This window comes from Micrasema longulum, unplaced genomic scaffold (genome assembly GCF_059751315.1).
Source record: "Micrasema longulum isolate JH-2025_06_02 unplaced genomic scaffold, ASM5975131v1 h1tg000450l, whole genome shotgun sequence".
NCBI classification, from domain to species: Eukaryota; Metazoa; Arthropoda; class Insecta; order Trichoptera; family Brachycentridae; genus Micrasema; species Micrasema longulum.
Genome location: NW_028277649.1, coordinates 70,802 through 88,536, shown reverse-complemented (window position 1 = coordinate 88,536; position 17,735 = coordinate 70,802).

The window sequence follows — 17,735 nt, the reverse complement described above, 5'->3', positions numbered from 1 at the left end:
CGTGTGATCATAAAAAATGTAATCTTAATATCCAGTTCACAGATGGCGCTGATAATTGCGGGAAATAGGCATATTACATTTATGAGTTCGACGAATCTAAGGCTGTTGGTAAATAAAATCATGAATCATGACTGTTTTATCGACTTGACCAAGTTAACAGCCTCGACGAAGGTAGCGATGACGTCACATTTGTTTACAATTCATTGTAACATACACGTATTGCATTTAAATATGGAAAGAATTAGTAGGAAATTGTAGCGGGTAATAAATTAATACCTATACGTTTAATTACCAATTGTTTTTTACCTATGTATGTTCTTTATTTTATAAATTTATGTAATGTTTACTACGTAAAAAAACAAGTGTATCTAATTTGCTATCTATATGTTGACATGTTTTTTTATTTAAGCAACTATGGGTAAGTTGCACGTTGCACCACAAAATGTTAAGTTAAAAAAACTTTAGAGATTTTTAAAAATATTTTTTTTATTTTTATTTTTTTTTGTTTTTGTTTTTTTACAACTTACATAAGTTTTACATAAAAAACAGGGTATTCAAAAAATAAAGCATAATTACATAGCAATGAAATACATATTAATAGTAAAAATAGTGAACAAAAAAATTCCACAAAGGCATGGCCTGTTCGTGGGTAGGTATACAAGAAAACGTCAATGAATTTTTGCTCCTATAATAAATAATAAGACAGTTATAATATTTTTGTGTAATATAAGAAAGAAAAAATAAGATATTCTGTAAAAGTAAAAATATGTTTTTTTCTATAGTAATTAAAAAAGGAAATAAAAAATATTTTTAAAAACACAAAAATATTCCTTATTATTAAAGGGCAACAAAATAAATCATAGAAAAAATAGTTCGTATCTTTAGTTTGAATCTAAGAAAGTGCGTGTTTTTTAAAAGAATGAAATTTTTGAAAGTTTGTAATTAATGAAATATTATCAGTAAAAAAAGAATTAAAAATTCAGTTAAATCATTCTTGCGTTTTCGTCAAAATGGATAAAATGGTTGTTTAACATATCTTTTTTCATGCAATCCGTTTTGTCAATTTGGACGAAAAAAAAACAATAATTTATATATTTAACTCCAAAAGTGTACAACGTCTTGGATGAACATATTAAATTCTCCAAAACAATGTCTATGCTTAAGATAAACACCCGTAGCTGAATTTTGTCGGGGGGAAGAGACCACTGTATAAGATTGCTCCGGGAATACGTATATAATATCGATCCTGTATTCATCATTATCCTTATATTATGTTTAAATGTATGTATATCATATTTGAATAAACATAATGTAGATGCTAAGTTGTAAATATGAATTTTAACTTTAGTTAATCGAAACAAAAAAGTATTTATTAACTCTCAAAAGAGTGTGATAAATAATCCTTGTGCGTTCGGTGATGTAACATCGTGTTTTCACTAGTAAAAGATGGAATATTCTAAAGTTCAGAAATTTAATAAAAAAACACCGAGACATACTGCTTAATAATTTCTCTTCCATAATTAATGCAAATAAACATATGATTTCGCCCTGTTGTAGCAAAAAAAATCATATTACGCGCGTGCGTTCCCCATCAATGTCATCAACCAACTGAAGACTGAATCTGTTTTACCCAACACCCGCCACAGAACAGCGTCTCTGTCTTCCTTGTTATGAGTTTTATCTTCATGTCCTCTCTTATACAGTTGTGTTGTTGAATTAGCGGGCATTCATTCTTTGCGTAGCAAGGATAAATATTTTTTTGTATTAACAACCATCATGGTTATACAAATTTTACTTTCTAAATCCGGTGTAAAAATGTCCATTTGAAGAATACAAAAAATGCTAGTTCATCACTAAAAATAAAGAGAGATATATCAAGTTGTGTGTCCTATGTAGATTAGTGTGACACCACAGCCACACAAGAGATAATCTGTTTACTAAAATATATATTGTACCATGTAAATGTTACTATTATTATTTGATGAAATTATTTTATTTTCATTTTTACTTTCAAAATTAATTACTAAATTCAATTTTGAAATTATTAAATAAATAAACGTAAATTAAAGATACATAATCTAAACCATGTTTTATTAAATAACTGATCTGAATTATTGTATTTTTACATGTATACATTTTTAATATGTATTTTGTATATTGATGTGTCATAATATTAATAAATGTAAGAAAAAAATTACAGTTAAAACATTTACTAGATGTATATAAGTAGATTTGCATAGATTAAAAAAAAACATGTACCATTTATGAAATATATTGATTAATAAAATATAAAATATTTTTTCAAAGTTTTTTAAATTATTATTTTTTTTGGTGCAACTGATTCGAAAATGTTTATCGAGATTCATATTTTAAAAAAAAAAAAGGTGGATAACTACTTTGACGAGGGAAAAAATAAGTCTGGGCTACAACTAAGATGGAAGATTCCTGTCAAAAAAAAAACTATATATTTTTTTTAAATAGTGGAACAATGGTTTCGACAAAACTTACATTATTCCAGTTAAATATAAAGTGAAATCATAACTTAACGAATTCAAGTTTCAAACCAATGTGATGTATATTTTTTTTGTGAATTCATTTTAAGTTGAAAGTTTTTTTTTGTTAATCTCTCATAAATCAAAAAATACTGTTTTGTCACCATGTTCCCAGAATCGAAGGCTAATTTTTGCCTCTTAAAGCGTTATGCGGTGTATTTTTATCTTTCAATCAATGTATGTATTCAATAAATGTTTCAAATATGCGGTGTATTTTTATCTTTCAATCAATGTATGTATTCAATAAATGTTTCAAATATGCGGTGTATTTTTATCTTTCAATAAACACATGTTTAATGAATAGTGTCACTTATGCTTTTAAAAACTCCCGGAAATAAAATAAAAATCGTACGCTATTTTGGCACAGGTACTACATTAAGACACGCAATAAATAATTGAGGCAAAAGGTCACGGTTTATTTGAAGAGAAATTATGTTTTTTTTCTAAATATATTACTTTTCTCTTTTTCTTCTTAATTTTTTTTTTTATTTCTAAAACCCAAAGTTATTTTAATTATTATCATTACATTTTAATGATTTTTTGTGTTCAATCAATAGAGTATGCGATTTTCAAAAATGTATTGAATGTCAGTTCATATTATTTTAGTAGATATAACCAGAAATCCAGTAAAAATAAAAAAATGGGTATTAATTTTAGAAAATATTCAAATTGGGATCCATAAAAAACGACTGTTAAGAAACAATTTTTTGCTAAAATATTCTTCCATTTAAAAAAAAAAATAATTCTGGGTGAATGCTGCCCTGATGAAGGATGAAAGGCTTCTAATTTTTTTCTACTTAATTAATTGAAAGAGCTATGAATATGCTCATGGCATAATGTACATTTCTCTGAAAACCGAACCTATCTCGGTCCAGTAGTTATTCGGTATATCAAGGAAACACATACGAACATTGTATTTACTTTATATGGATCACTTGTTTTGTAAACAAATAAATAAATAAAAAATATTGGTAACTACCTACCATTTTTTAAACACAACAAAATAGTTAGATATACAGTTTATTCAATTTCAACGAATGACAAATATGTGTCATTAATAACCATATTGGTTGGTTTTGTGACAATGTTGGGATATTGTGACGTGATACAAAGTTAATGAAAGCAGTGACCTCTGGAAACAACCGTCATCAACCTGCACGCTGATTGTTGACGCACTGATTTCTAACTAAAAAGCAGAGATAAAATGTCTATCATTAAAAATAAAAAAAAATACGAGAGTAAATATTGGTATTCCAAAGCTTCCTTTAGATCTCAGCTGTCGCTTAATATTTTGATTGTAAACCGAATTAAGCTGTAAACATGCTGAATTTCTTTCTTATGCTACAGAGATGGAAAACAGTTTTGATAACGTTATATGAAAGTCTAGGCAGTTACAGGGCTTATTTTAAATCGCACAGTGGTATAAAAAACGTACCACATATTCAACGTATTTTTTTGTATACTAGAGCCGTGGTAAATATTAATTACAACATTGATATTAAATTCAATGTAGACATTACTTTTTTGCTAGCATAAGTCACTAGTCTCTTGAATGATTTAAATAGTTATTTATTTCTTTAGAGCTCATCACATTAGATCTTTGCAGGTCGCAGTGACGTCAGGAGCTTGCATAGCACTGACCCTCACCACTAACAATAATATTTTTTTAACTGGCATGGTAGTAATTACATTTGCACCACCTGAAAAAAAGTTTGACTTTTTTTTTTTTACAAAAAAATCAAAAAATAATAGTTACATTGGTTTTTTATGAAAAAAAAAGCTATTCTTTAAAAAATTAGGGTAAGTGAAAAAATTTTACCTGATGAATCTTACCCACATCAATAAAACTTTCAGCTCTTTGACTTCACAAGAGTCGACAGATGGAAGAGTTGAGAAATGTGGATATAAACATGTGAAATGTGGATAAAAGAGGAAATGTGGATATAAACATAAACAGAATTGTGAATTTATCACAGTTTGTAAAATGGCCGCTTAAACCAGCTAAAGACAGCCATGTAAATGACTTGACTTCCATATTCATCTTCATCATTCCCTATACGCACCTAATGTTGCATAGGGCACTGCTTTGGTACGCCAATCGCAGCGTATCTTGATCATTTTTGTTTCATGAAGGTTATATGATCAGTCTTACGCTTCAGATACCAGTCCAAGGACTATGAAATATTCTAGTGTAAAACAACCATTTAAACAAATATTTCACATCAACCATGCCAGGAATCGAACCCGAGACCTCTTGCATGGAAAGCCAACGCCTTGACCATTATTCTCTCATCGAAAATGTGTTCCCTCTCTGTTGCGAAAAATGAGATCTAAATAATATTGTATTCATACCTAAAAAGGTGCTCTACACGCTGGCTAACACGTCGGCCAGCACGCTGGCGCGCGTACAGGCAACGAAATCGCTAAACTGCATACACGTTGGCGAGTCATTTAGTATTTGTCCATGCGAGCTATTGTAGGGATGTCAAAAGCGCACAAAAGAGTACGTGCGCCCTCTTCGGTAGTTGGTAGCGTACTAAAAGCGTTCACTAGAGTTTAGATAGCGCCTTTTGATCAGTGTTGAAAAACCGACAATCGACGGATCGCGCGTCAGTGCATTGGCCAGCACGTGTGCCAGTTCTGCGAGTCACAAATATCCCCCTCTACACATTTTTCAATACCTATTTGTCAACGTTTTGGCAAACAAATTGTGCAGCGTGTAGAGGCGCTTGGAGAAGTACAGTAGAACTCTCCAAATATCCGGATCGTTATCAGGAAATAAAAAATAAAGGACATTTTCAACACGTCGCTGCTCGCAAACGCATTTCTTTGCGTTTTTTTACGTTTTCTTTCAAAACAGTACCTTAATTTAGTAAATCCGATTATTTCGATTTCTGCAAATCAGGATGAAGTTTGGCACTCATTTATCCGGATAATTTATAAAAAATAAAAAAAAAACTTAAATTTATTTGTAAGAAAAATAACTACGCATTTTTATATTAAATGTTTAACTAACAAAAAGTCAACTGTTTACTACTAACAAAACTAATTGTTATTTATTGTATCACGTTTCGTTGAATTCCCACTATAAAACCATTATGTAATAAATAACTCTATTTAATTACGTCCACCAAATTAAGTTTTGTTTACCATGTAGGGATATTATAAAAATAATTTACGAAGCTTTGGTTAGCTTTATTGAACTGTTGGTTATCGAAGTGAATAAAAAAAACGAGATTTAATTGCCGCATAGGTAAGTAATATATTTTAAGGACTGCAAAAATAATGATGTAAGTATTCGCATGACTTACATTATTTTTTTCCTATGAATTGAATAAAATTGAACCTTTGTGATTAATTTCTATCGCTAACAGTGATTAATATTTCATGTAGATCTAGGGGTTAACAAACTCAAAAATAATATACTTATTTTTTTAAGCACGCGCTAAATGTGTCTGTTGTTAACCAGTAAATGATTTATAATTCATGCGTGCTACGATTTTTAAAAATAAATTTATATTATTTTTGTCCACATGTATTATATCTTTACAAACTTAGCTATGTGACTCAGCGGATTATATTATAGCTATATGGAAAAATGTACAATCTCTTTAAACCGATTGATTTATGATTATAAATATATTAATTTATTAGTAACGAGCTTAAACCGGCAATGCTTTGTTATTGCTAAATTTGAGTATATACTCGTACAAAGATGAAATAAACCCAACAAATAAATGGAATTGGCGGCCTTCTGGTGTAGTGGTCAGTACGCTTGACTCACACTCAGATTCTTCTCCCGGTGAGAACACAAAACTTAAATGTGATTTTTCTCGAGCCTGGATGTTCTGTGATTCACCTCTTCATTCACCCCTGTAGTTGATTGAGTATACATTTAAAAAGAAGCTAGTAAGGCTTTAAAACCGGTCAGTAGAAATAACAAAAAATAAGAGGCTAAAAACAAAGTTGTTGTATTTATTTATTATAATGAATTACCACAAACTTCGTGCTTCAAAAATAACAATTATATGAGAGAATCAATTTAATTTAATTTAATTGATTTGAAAACATAGGAGCAGGTCACGCTAATGTTTCCATGATTAATTTAAAAAGTTGCATTTTTGCGTTGGATTTGGAAAGAAAAATTTATGAAAATATGCTGGATCGTACAAAACAAAAAATATTTATCCTTTCTCTGCGAAGAATAATCATAGGAATTGAAGTGATGCCAATACCACAATAAACTGTTTTCCAGTATAAGAAAGAGCATGATAATATAACTTATAACAAAAAAGACAGAAACGCTGTTCTGTGACTGGTATTTGTGTGAAAGATACAAAAACAAACAAAGGAATTTATTCAATCAGTCGGTTATTGGCAGTAGGCGAAAGTACACGCTAGTTGTATGACCGGCGTATTTATGATTTTTACTTAATTTTGCTATTGTTATTGCCCGTTGGCCTAAATTATATTATGAAAAGGAATTATTTTATAGTATCAGAATATTCTGTCATTTGCTCGTGGTAACACGATGTTTTTTTTATTTATTTATTTTTTATATGAGAGTTGCTTTATTTTTTATCTTGCTTGTAATAAACAATTATATTCCAAAAATAGGATTTTTCTGTTATTACATTACTTTTATTTCAGCTAAACTGTTGGTATCAGGAAGGATATTTTAATATGGTCCAATTAGGAACTTCTCAGCATTTGCTCATGTGGAGAGGAAACCACTCAAATCTCTCCAGGAGAAGCCGGCCTGTTGACAGTAGTCAATTGGCCTTCCGTTCCACTAGAAGAGTGGTTTGAATTTAATTCCCTACTTTGGTTTATTTTACCAATTATTGCCTGCACTATATTGACCATGTATGATACTACCTCTCGTGTGAGTTCTTTATTACCTATCGCCTATGGGATGACGCATAGATCTTCACTCAGGCTTCTACATCGCGCCTCCAGCTGTTGTCTTTGAAAGCTGAAAAAGGGACAATGCATCAACAGGTGGGGGACGTCTTGAAGAGTTTCATCGTCGCATGGGCAGCTGTCAATCTCAGAGAGCTTGAGGTAACACAATGTTACATCACCACGTGTAAAGGAATTTTTCATCAGAGACTTTTAAGAGTTAATAAATATTTGTCTTCTATTTATTAAGTTATATCTGGAGCAAAAACACTTATAATGTGAAAAAGAGAGTTGTTTAGTTCATATGAGACTTTGAGTAGTCTGTCGTTAGTATATTCAATGTCTTCTGTGGTGTTCTCAACCTTTTTTTTTTTTTAAGAAATATTTGCGTTCTTATGATTAACCCAAATATTTCATTTTGAGGGCCATTTTCAACGAGTTGTAAATAACTCACTATTAGAAAATGGAATCGAGTTGGGGCAGAGTGGGATTCGACCTTTGGTCCGTGAGTTTTTTTTTATACTAGCCACAGGACCACAACCCGATTTCAATGTCGGAACTTCAGAATATTGTATCTTTTAATTGTGGTTACACGATTTTACATTAGTGTGTATTAAGGAATTTTGTAGCACAGTATTTTAAGAGTTGATATTTAATATTAGCTTTGTCAGAAATCAAGCTAGGGATCTTGGATGCATGATAGGCAAATATGCTAATCCATACACCTCACGTCATCTCAGTGATATTGATTATAAAAACTCCACTAAAAGAACAAATGCAAAACGTAAATTTCTTACTTTTTTTGTGTCCAGGCGGATGAAGAATACACGTCAGTAAGTCAAATAGAATTACGATCCGACACGAGGGTTTTTAGCTCGATGATTAGTCTCAGGCTCTCCTGAGAGAGGAAATTCAATGAAGATTAGTCCGTATCGTAGTACAGTGTTAAGTGAATTCACTGACTATTATCATATTAAGGTTCCTAGTTCATTTCCTGGCAATATCTAAATGAAATATAGTTAAAAATATATCTAAATTTATTTTAACAGAAAGGGAAAAAAAATTTGAGAAGGAAATATGGAAGTCTAGGCATTTACAGGGCTTATAACCCGTCATTAAGTGGCCACATTACACACTGTATAACATTTACCATTCTGCCCATTTTTGAACATCCACATTTCCTCATGTGAAGTAAGAGAGCTTAAACCTTTATCACGTGGGTGAGATTCACCCGGCTGAATCAAATCACCTACTAGGCAACGCTTGAAAACAATTTTCGAATTTTATACTTCTTTTTTTTACCAGGTAGTTATTTCAACAATGCCTTCCATATTCCCTTTTTAAAAATGTTTTTTCTCTCTGTTGAAATAAATTTAAATAACTCCCTAGGGAGGAAATCCAACCAGTCTGCAAGCATTTGGACATACTCAAACATTGTTTAAAATATATTGTTAAATATTTACTGCCTTAGTTAAAAGTAATTAAGAATTTAATTCAACAATTTGGTCACCTTATTACAATTTTCATACTTTAAAGTTAGAAAGAATACCAAGGTTTTTTTTTTAGATTTATTAACTATAAACTTATATGTTCACAGAAAATATTGATAACGATTACTTATTGTGTATTCTTAATATGTCAACTCTTTATAAAAAGAAGAATTATAAATTATTTAAGGTTTTCTTTCAAATCTCCAAGCAGTCATAATTATTATTTCAATTCACCAATACCTTGACTACACCGTCTAGGTAACGAGTACGGTGAAATTGATATATTTAAATAATATTTATACAATTATAGGTTATATATTCTAAAGGTCATAAATTACTCCGTCTAAAATGTCTTAATATTATTATTTATTTACTAAAAGCTACTTTTTTTAAGGTATCTCTACAATAATATATATACATATCTATTTGTTTGTATATATATAAATGATTATATGTGTATGTTGTCTGTATAATATGTTTGTGTTTATTTGCTAGTATATTTATACCTGTAAATATATTTCATATCTTACTGTATACCTATATACCCATTTGGGTACATTTCCTTATTTTAACTTATTATTTATTTTAGTCTTTTTTATGTTATCCTTACTTTTAAATTCATTTCAATGCTTAAGATATACTGTTGCACTTAAATGTATTGCTAATAAATGAAAAGCCCATAGGGCGTATTATAAATAAATACGGGTGGTTATACTGCAAAATTTTGCTGTCCCTTGACTTACCCATATTAAACAAATTATCGAGACTCTTCTGCATTTGGTTAACCAATGAGTGCTCTATGCACCATCGGGTGCAAATAAGGGTATAGTGATAAAAGAATTTACTTTCGGAATTTAGTTTTCTACCAGATACAGAAATTATCGACTAAATGCGCGGGTGCATATCTTTACATATATAATTCCTCTGTACGTGTGATGTCACCGTACTCCTCTTAAACGGCTTAACCGATTTACGTGCGGTTTTCAGAAAAATATAGATCTTTGCGCTGTGCGTGTTTGAAGATATATAATTCCTCAATCAAATATGTAAAAAAAAGGTAGGTGCATAAATGTTTTATTTATCGATCAACTAGAATAGAATGAAAAAAAAAATAAAATATGTTGTTTTTTTTTGCGTATAAAAAAGTTAGTTTTTGAATGTTTACAAACAGTATTTTTTTGTGGATCTCAATCAGATTCTTTCTTTAAATTCTTTATAATTTCTACCCATTTATTTCTTTTTATCGGATTTTTGGTAACACTAAAATAATATTAAATTCTATACATGTTTAAAAATCGTATTCCTACATAAGTACACAACTTTATTGGTGAGACGACCGGAGTTTGCCGTTTGCAAAAAGAATGCCATATTTGAAAAAAAATATATTTTATGTTTTGGAATTCAAACATAAACAAGTACCTACTTAAATTCAATATTTTTGGAATTTCATTAAAAACAATTACCTAGATGAAAAGTATTTTTCCAAGATGATAGCAGGCAAGCCAACGTTTGGGCAGGACAACTTCTGTCGTGTCCACTAGTATTCTATAAATTTATAATTTATCGGACTTCATAAATGTTTAAATGAATAAAATAAAAAGTTAAACTATTTATTTCATTGTGGCTATTGCTTTGCACGTAAACCTAACGCTAAGGTTATAGTATTTTAAGCTATTAAGTAACCTGACAAACAAATAGGTAATCTGTTCTTCCGGAATAATTCGAATCACCCATAAAAAAGTCGGCCTTAGGCTTTTTTATAAAGACAACCGCGTTAAATAAAAAAGGTAATATAATTGCAACGGTTTCAAAATAACTTTTTTAACATTTTGTTATGCAAGGTTTTAAAAAGTATACAGCAAGTACCTGCATTATCGCGGTTATAAAAGTAGTTAAATAGTCAAACCGCTAATCAAAATTAGATTATCATTAGTCAATAATTGAGAGGTGAAAGCTGCATTAAGTATCGAGCGCTTAGCAATTAGCTATTGAAATTGTAGGTTCTTTTTTATAAATGCGACCGTTATACCGGAAAACATGCACTACCGGAAAAAATAATAAATTCAAGGGAATTTATTTGTATTTAACACAAAAAAAAATAGCAAGAGAGAACTGTTTTTTTTTATAAAACTTACTATAGAGTACAGTAATATTTTTTTTGTATGGAATTCGTAAATCCGTAATTATTATCGAAGATTTAAAATATTGTTGTTTGTATCTCCAGCGTACCGTCCAATGGCACTCGCCTATCCCTATGCTCCATAGATATGGCAATCAGTATGAGGACAAGGCTGATATATTTGGCTCTGGACTTGATAGTTCTAAAACGAGTCTGATTTCTTTTTTTCTCTCGCAATATTATTCTTAAACTTTTCTTTAGATTTAAAGATGTTTTTCCTTTTTGTTTTTTCATATTTATGGATTTATTTCGTTAGTATTTTTGGTTGCTTATTTGTATTTACCTACTTGTTACTATTTTTAGGTTATGCAATTTTATATATTTTTTTCATATTTATGTTCAATATGTGTTAAACGCAATTTATGCCGTTTATGTAAAAATAAATAAATTATAATGAAAAAAAAACTTTGTTATTAGTGTTACACAATTTTATTCTTTTGAAAACTAAAAAAATGAAAACATGATCAATGAGGGACAGGAAATTAAGTAGAATTTATTTCTTAATAAATAAATTCTACTTAATATCCTGTCCCTTATTGATCATGTTTTCATATCTGTACTTTAGATAACTATCCATTCATATGCTAACACCTTAGATAAGGGGAAAAAACCCCTTGCTCTAATTTTCACTGATTAATTTGTTTGTTTTTTGTTTAAATTCTATGACATTGTGAACAATATTCTGTGTTTACTATATTAGTTTTATATCACCCGTCGATGGGAGGAGTGCTCTCCCGAAACTACAGTAGTGTTTTTTTTATTTTTTTAAAAAAAAAATTTTTATTTTCTTTTATTCAGGAAACATACAGTACAGTTACAAAGTTTAATATTTTACACAATTGGACTTAATTATAATGGACCAGTGAAGTTTCCATATTAAAAAGTAATTAAATCTAATATTAATTATGAAAGTATAAAAAAGAGAAGGAAAAAGAAAACATAAATGAAAGTTGTTTAAAAATTTAAATTTAAGTGAAAAAAATATATTTTGAGGTTTGTAGTTTGTAGTGAGTATTTATAAATGGAAATAATATTAAAAATGAAGAAAATTTGTAAGAGTAATTAAGAATGGAAATAAAGAATGAAAAACATGCTCAGATGTTAAAATAAAATAAAATAGTAATAACATTTTTTTTTAAAAAAGGAAAAACATAAACACATATTTATTTTAAGGGATTCAAAGAAACGATGAGAAGAATCTTTAAGTGAAATATAAGACAGTAAATTTAAATTTAGGTCAATTTAAAAAACATCTTCAAAATTAATGACACATTATAGTAAGAGCAGCAATATATTGATTTTATTAACATATATAATATAAGTAATTAAAAGTTGTTTAAAAGTATAACAAGTATAAAAACATGCCAATGGCAGCAGAGAAAAAAGAAAAAATAAAGAAGGAATAACAAGTATGGCAAGTAATCATTTAAAATTTGAAAAAGCAATATAAGGAGAAGATTTTAAACCAAGAGAAGTCGATAAAATTTCATTAAAGTGTTCTTGTATAATAATAAAATTGTGTTACACTAATGACAAAGTTTTATTTTCATGATTATGAAAATAATTGCAAACATGATTATTTATAATGAAGTGTTACGAAGTTAATGCCGATTCAATTAAAAATAAAAATAAATATATAAATAAAAAGGTTTAAGTTCTTTATATGTATATTTATTACAAGCATAACCGCCTTTTACAATGGGCCGTACTTATAAACTTGGTAAAAAGTTACGCCTAAGCATAGTGGTAGAAAAATAAAGGGAATACCAACCTTATTCTACCACAATAATAAGGATAATATTCCCATCCGTATTCTGCTTTATACCAAGTTTATGAGTAAGACCCAATATATTATAAAGTAATAATAATTTAATGCAAGAATTGAATCTCAACTGTTCATTTGATATAGATTGTTTATAAATTTGTAGTCGATGTTATGAAAAAAGTTCTTTGTTGTTAATATAATACAAAATAAAATATTACAAAAAACATATTCCACACACCACCCATTACGTATACATTATATTCTAACAAAGACAACAATACGTAATGAAAATACCAAATAAGTAATTTGTATTTTTATTATTTTCTGTGTTTGGAGAGTGGTGTGTGAATTGTGGTACGCGCATGTGGAAACTAGTGTGTGTGTTATGCGTGTTATAGTAATAGAGTTAGTAAAGATAAAAAAAACGCTCAGTATTATGAATACCAATGAGACAAAACTTCCCTGTAAAGTGAAGAGCATAGTCGTTAAATAATTCTAGATTGTACATCATATTATTTTTTTTTTAAAGTACTGATTGCTCTTCCTGATGGAGAATTTCAAGATTCTCTGGTTTTAAATTTGGTTGTGTTCAATAATGTGTTTAATATACAAATAATTATAAACATTGAAGTTAAATATATACAATTATTTAAGAACACAATACTTTTATCATAAAACTTAACTGATTCATTTATTTTCTTTAACACCAATGACAGTGGGGAGAATGTGGTCTAAACCAGACGTACCCATTTTTTCAGCAGCCGGGCCAAATTTTTCGGCGAGATATGCCAAAGTCATATCTCGTCGGGCTGCTCTTTTGCCAATTTGTGTTGTTATTTGAAGAAAACAAGAAATATATTTTGTTATTTTGGGAAAATAAAAAAAAATGACAGTCAAACATGTTTTCTAGATTTGAGTTACAATTTGAAAAAAAAGAAAGCCATCTGACTTTGATTGGAAAAGCTAACAGCGTTGATGTTAATTTACAATTAGGTCGTTATTACACGCAAAAAGTTTTCTAAATGTTCATCAGTAATTCGTGTTCGCAATTATGATTTGATGTGCTATATTAGACTAAAAGGCTGTTCGCACGTATATTTACGTGTTTTCAAACAGTGGATTTCATTAACAAGGCATGCTTGTAAAACATGGTATACTCTTCTATTGGCGCGATTTTCAAAATCAGCTGAACTCAGTGATTGTTTTTTTACGCAAAAATTCAGAAGTTCAAGATGAACGCGATAGTTTTGTCAGTGCACTACGATACTTTAAAAATTGGAATATGATACGAAGCACGCAAGATATTCTTTGAGTGGTTTTAGGTACCTAATTACTGCACAAATAACCTACAAATGAATTACAAGATAAACAGCAGGCCGCTTGCGGCCCGCGGGCCCCGTGTTAGACACCCGTGGTCTAAACAATCTTACATTAGCGCGTGCAGATAAACGTAATACTAGGTTTAGCTGTAAAAAAACACTAAAATTTGCATTTTTTTTTAGTAGTATACATTGATTTGGAGATCAAAATTATAACTCAATTATGATTCGTTGTATTCGGAATACATTGGTGTAAAAAAAATCACGTTTTAAGAGTTAACGTGTTCTTATAATTAAGGTTACTATTTGAGATTTTTTTATGTTAACAAATTAAAACAAAAGTGGATAAAATAAGCTTATATTTATCAATATGCATTTTCTTTTTGATTGAATTCATGTATGTTGACCTTAACGGGATCAACCAAATAAAGCGCCAAAGACCCAAACCCCCGAGGAACTTAGATGTATAAATTTATCAGACAAACATGGCGAACAGCAAAGAAAATAATTGACGAATACAAAGAGCGTGTGAACTCTGTCACTGATAAATCAGCGAGACAAACCACTTTATTGAAAGGTGACATTTTTTCGCCTTCAAACCAGATATTCTGCACAAACCTAAAAACAGCAGTGAACGATGAAAAACGAAACAATACAAGCACGCTGATGCCCAAATAACATAGACAGAGACGACAGGCTTAAATTAATGACAACAACATATAACAAACAACAAAATGACACCAAAAATTCCTCCTGCCGACTGCAGCATAGTACAAACTATGTACTAGTACATATTTACTTAATTTTCCACACAATACATAGTTTACCCTGAAGATAGCTCCTTCAATGAAAGCCAAAACATCGGAAAGATCAACCGAAAAATACCGTATATGCTTAAAAATAAAGAATATCTGTTATTTATTACACATCTGTTATTTATATCCTTAGGATGTCAAAATATCGAGTACCCTGAGATAAATAAAAGCATTCATTTGAGAGAAGGAGAGATAATCTAAAAAGATCACTAAGCAAGATACACGTATAATTTTATAAATATAAAAATAGACACTTATTATCAGGCAATCATTTCCTAATTCAGTAAGTTAAATTTAGGTTACCTTAGGTCAACCTAAGTTAACTTAAGGTTACCACACAGTGACTTGAAGAAGTTTTTTTCACATAGTATGTTAAAGGTTTTGACGGGAATATGGAAGTATGTTTAAAGGAATCATAACGAGACTAGGGTGAGGTGGTTTTTAATAGCTTGCATGCTTTTTCTACTATTTGTTTTGGTTCAAATTGCTTGCTCTAAAAATATTATTAAAATACAGACGTGTGTTTCCATGGGCAACGTCGTGGACTCCGGATGAGACGTCAAAGATTCGATTCAAGTAAATAAATTGACATCAAAATTTAAACATTTGGATAAATCATAAGAATGCAAGTATATATTTTACAAAACTAAAATAATTTAAATCGTTAAAATAGCATGGCTGAAAGAGTCTTCCGGAACTCTATAAAATAGATGGAGGATGTGGATATTCTCTCATAAAATGCTCATTTTTTGGCGGATGAACAATACACATATACAGTTATGTATTTAAAATAAAACAAGATACTTGGAAGAGTGCTTAAAATATTTTTAACTAGGGGAAACATTTTTAACTCGCGATTTCTAAACCTTAGAATGAGCTTTATACGACTTAAGTTACTAAGTGAAGATGTTTTTTTATATTTGTGTCCATCAGATATACAAGTAAGAATATTTTTGAAAAAACAAATAAACACTGTGTTTGCTGTGAAACACTTTTTTTTTAATCGTAATTATCTGGTACTGAGGAACCTTCTCCTACCGATCCAAGTAGGTTATATTTATTCAACCTTCAATAATGTAAAATAAAAAATATTTGCCACATTATTTAAATTACAATATCTGTTAAATGTCGAAGTGATGTATTGAAATCGATATGAGTGTTTATGTGTATTATTACTCTCTAAGTCTGACATTCTTTTCGCACTTCATATGTAGGTATGTATTGTATAATATATTTGTTTATTCACTTGTTTGACATGATTTTTTTCACAATGTAAATGACGCTTTATAAACAACAGTTATTTGAGAAACTACAAATATTTTTTGTAAATTTTATTTAATGATCTTTAAACATATTTTTTTTTTTTATCAACAAAAGGACAACATTGAAAAAGAAAACAAAACTATATAGCACACAAAAAAACCTGGATGAGTTGTGTAAACATGATCAATCAAGTGGAGATAAGTTACCTCAGGTTCGATTCCTGGTTGAATCGACGTGAAATGTTTGTTTTGAAGATGGTTTTACAGTGCGTTATTTAACTATCCCTGGACTGGTACCTGAAGTGACTGACTCATCACCTAACAATAATGTCACAAACAGTTTAAGTTAATTGTATTATTAAAATTTCCACAATTTTGCATTATTAACTTTGTTAGATAATGAATGAAGGCAATGAATTAATCGTTTTCAAACAGGATTTTCATATTGTTTTTGCACTTAAATAGGAGCCTAATTAAAATGGAATTTATGATACTTAATAAGGATAACAGTTTAATGTTTAAAATGACGGCTAAGTAAATAACATTTTAAATTAGATATTTATGATTATCAATGCGAAAATGTACCTAATTATTCAATACAGGTACACCGTAAATGGAAAATTCGCATTCTGTAACCTTGATACACAAACAGAAATACCTTTGGGTCAGAAATATATAAGTCTATGACACGAACTCGTCAAAGCAACTTTTAGTACTTTGCCCAGTATTTGCAGTATTACAAAATATATTATATTAACGTAAACTGCTCAGAAATATGTACAAAATACATAATACGAATACGAATGCACCCAACAAATTAATTTTCTGACATTTTTTAAATTCTCAAATTGAGCAAAAAAGATCATTGTAAGACAGAGTATATAAAAAAAGGAAAATACATCTTGAACTTATATAATATCTCAGCGAAATGTTAGTACGAAGCTTTTCCAGAATACGGATTTTGTAATAGGGGAATATCACATATAACATGTATTTAGAAAAATTAATGTACGAGTATATAATGGAGAAATGTTATCATGCAATTTTTTTTTTAATAAACTTATTTAAAAATATGTCTCCACAAAAATGCAACATGTTTTATGATTTTTTTAAAATTTATTTTCATTTTATTGTTTTTTATGTGGTAGTTGCTTTATTATTTACCTTGCTTATAATATAAAAGGTTTTAATTTCAAAAAGTGGATTTTTCAGCAATTAAATTTCTTAAAATTTATCTAAACTGTCGGGATCAGGAGAGATATACAAATATGGGCCAATCAGGAACTTCTCAGCATTTGCTCATGTTGAGAGGAAACTACTTTAAACTCTTTAGGAGAAGCCGGCCTGTTGACAGTAGTCAACAGGCCTTCCATTCCACTAGAGGAGTATTTGGCATTTTGTTCCCTACTTTGGTTTATTTTACTAATTACCTGCACTATATTGACCATGTA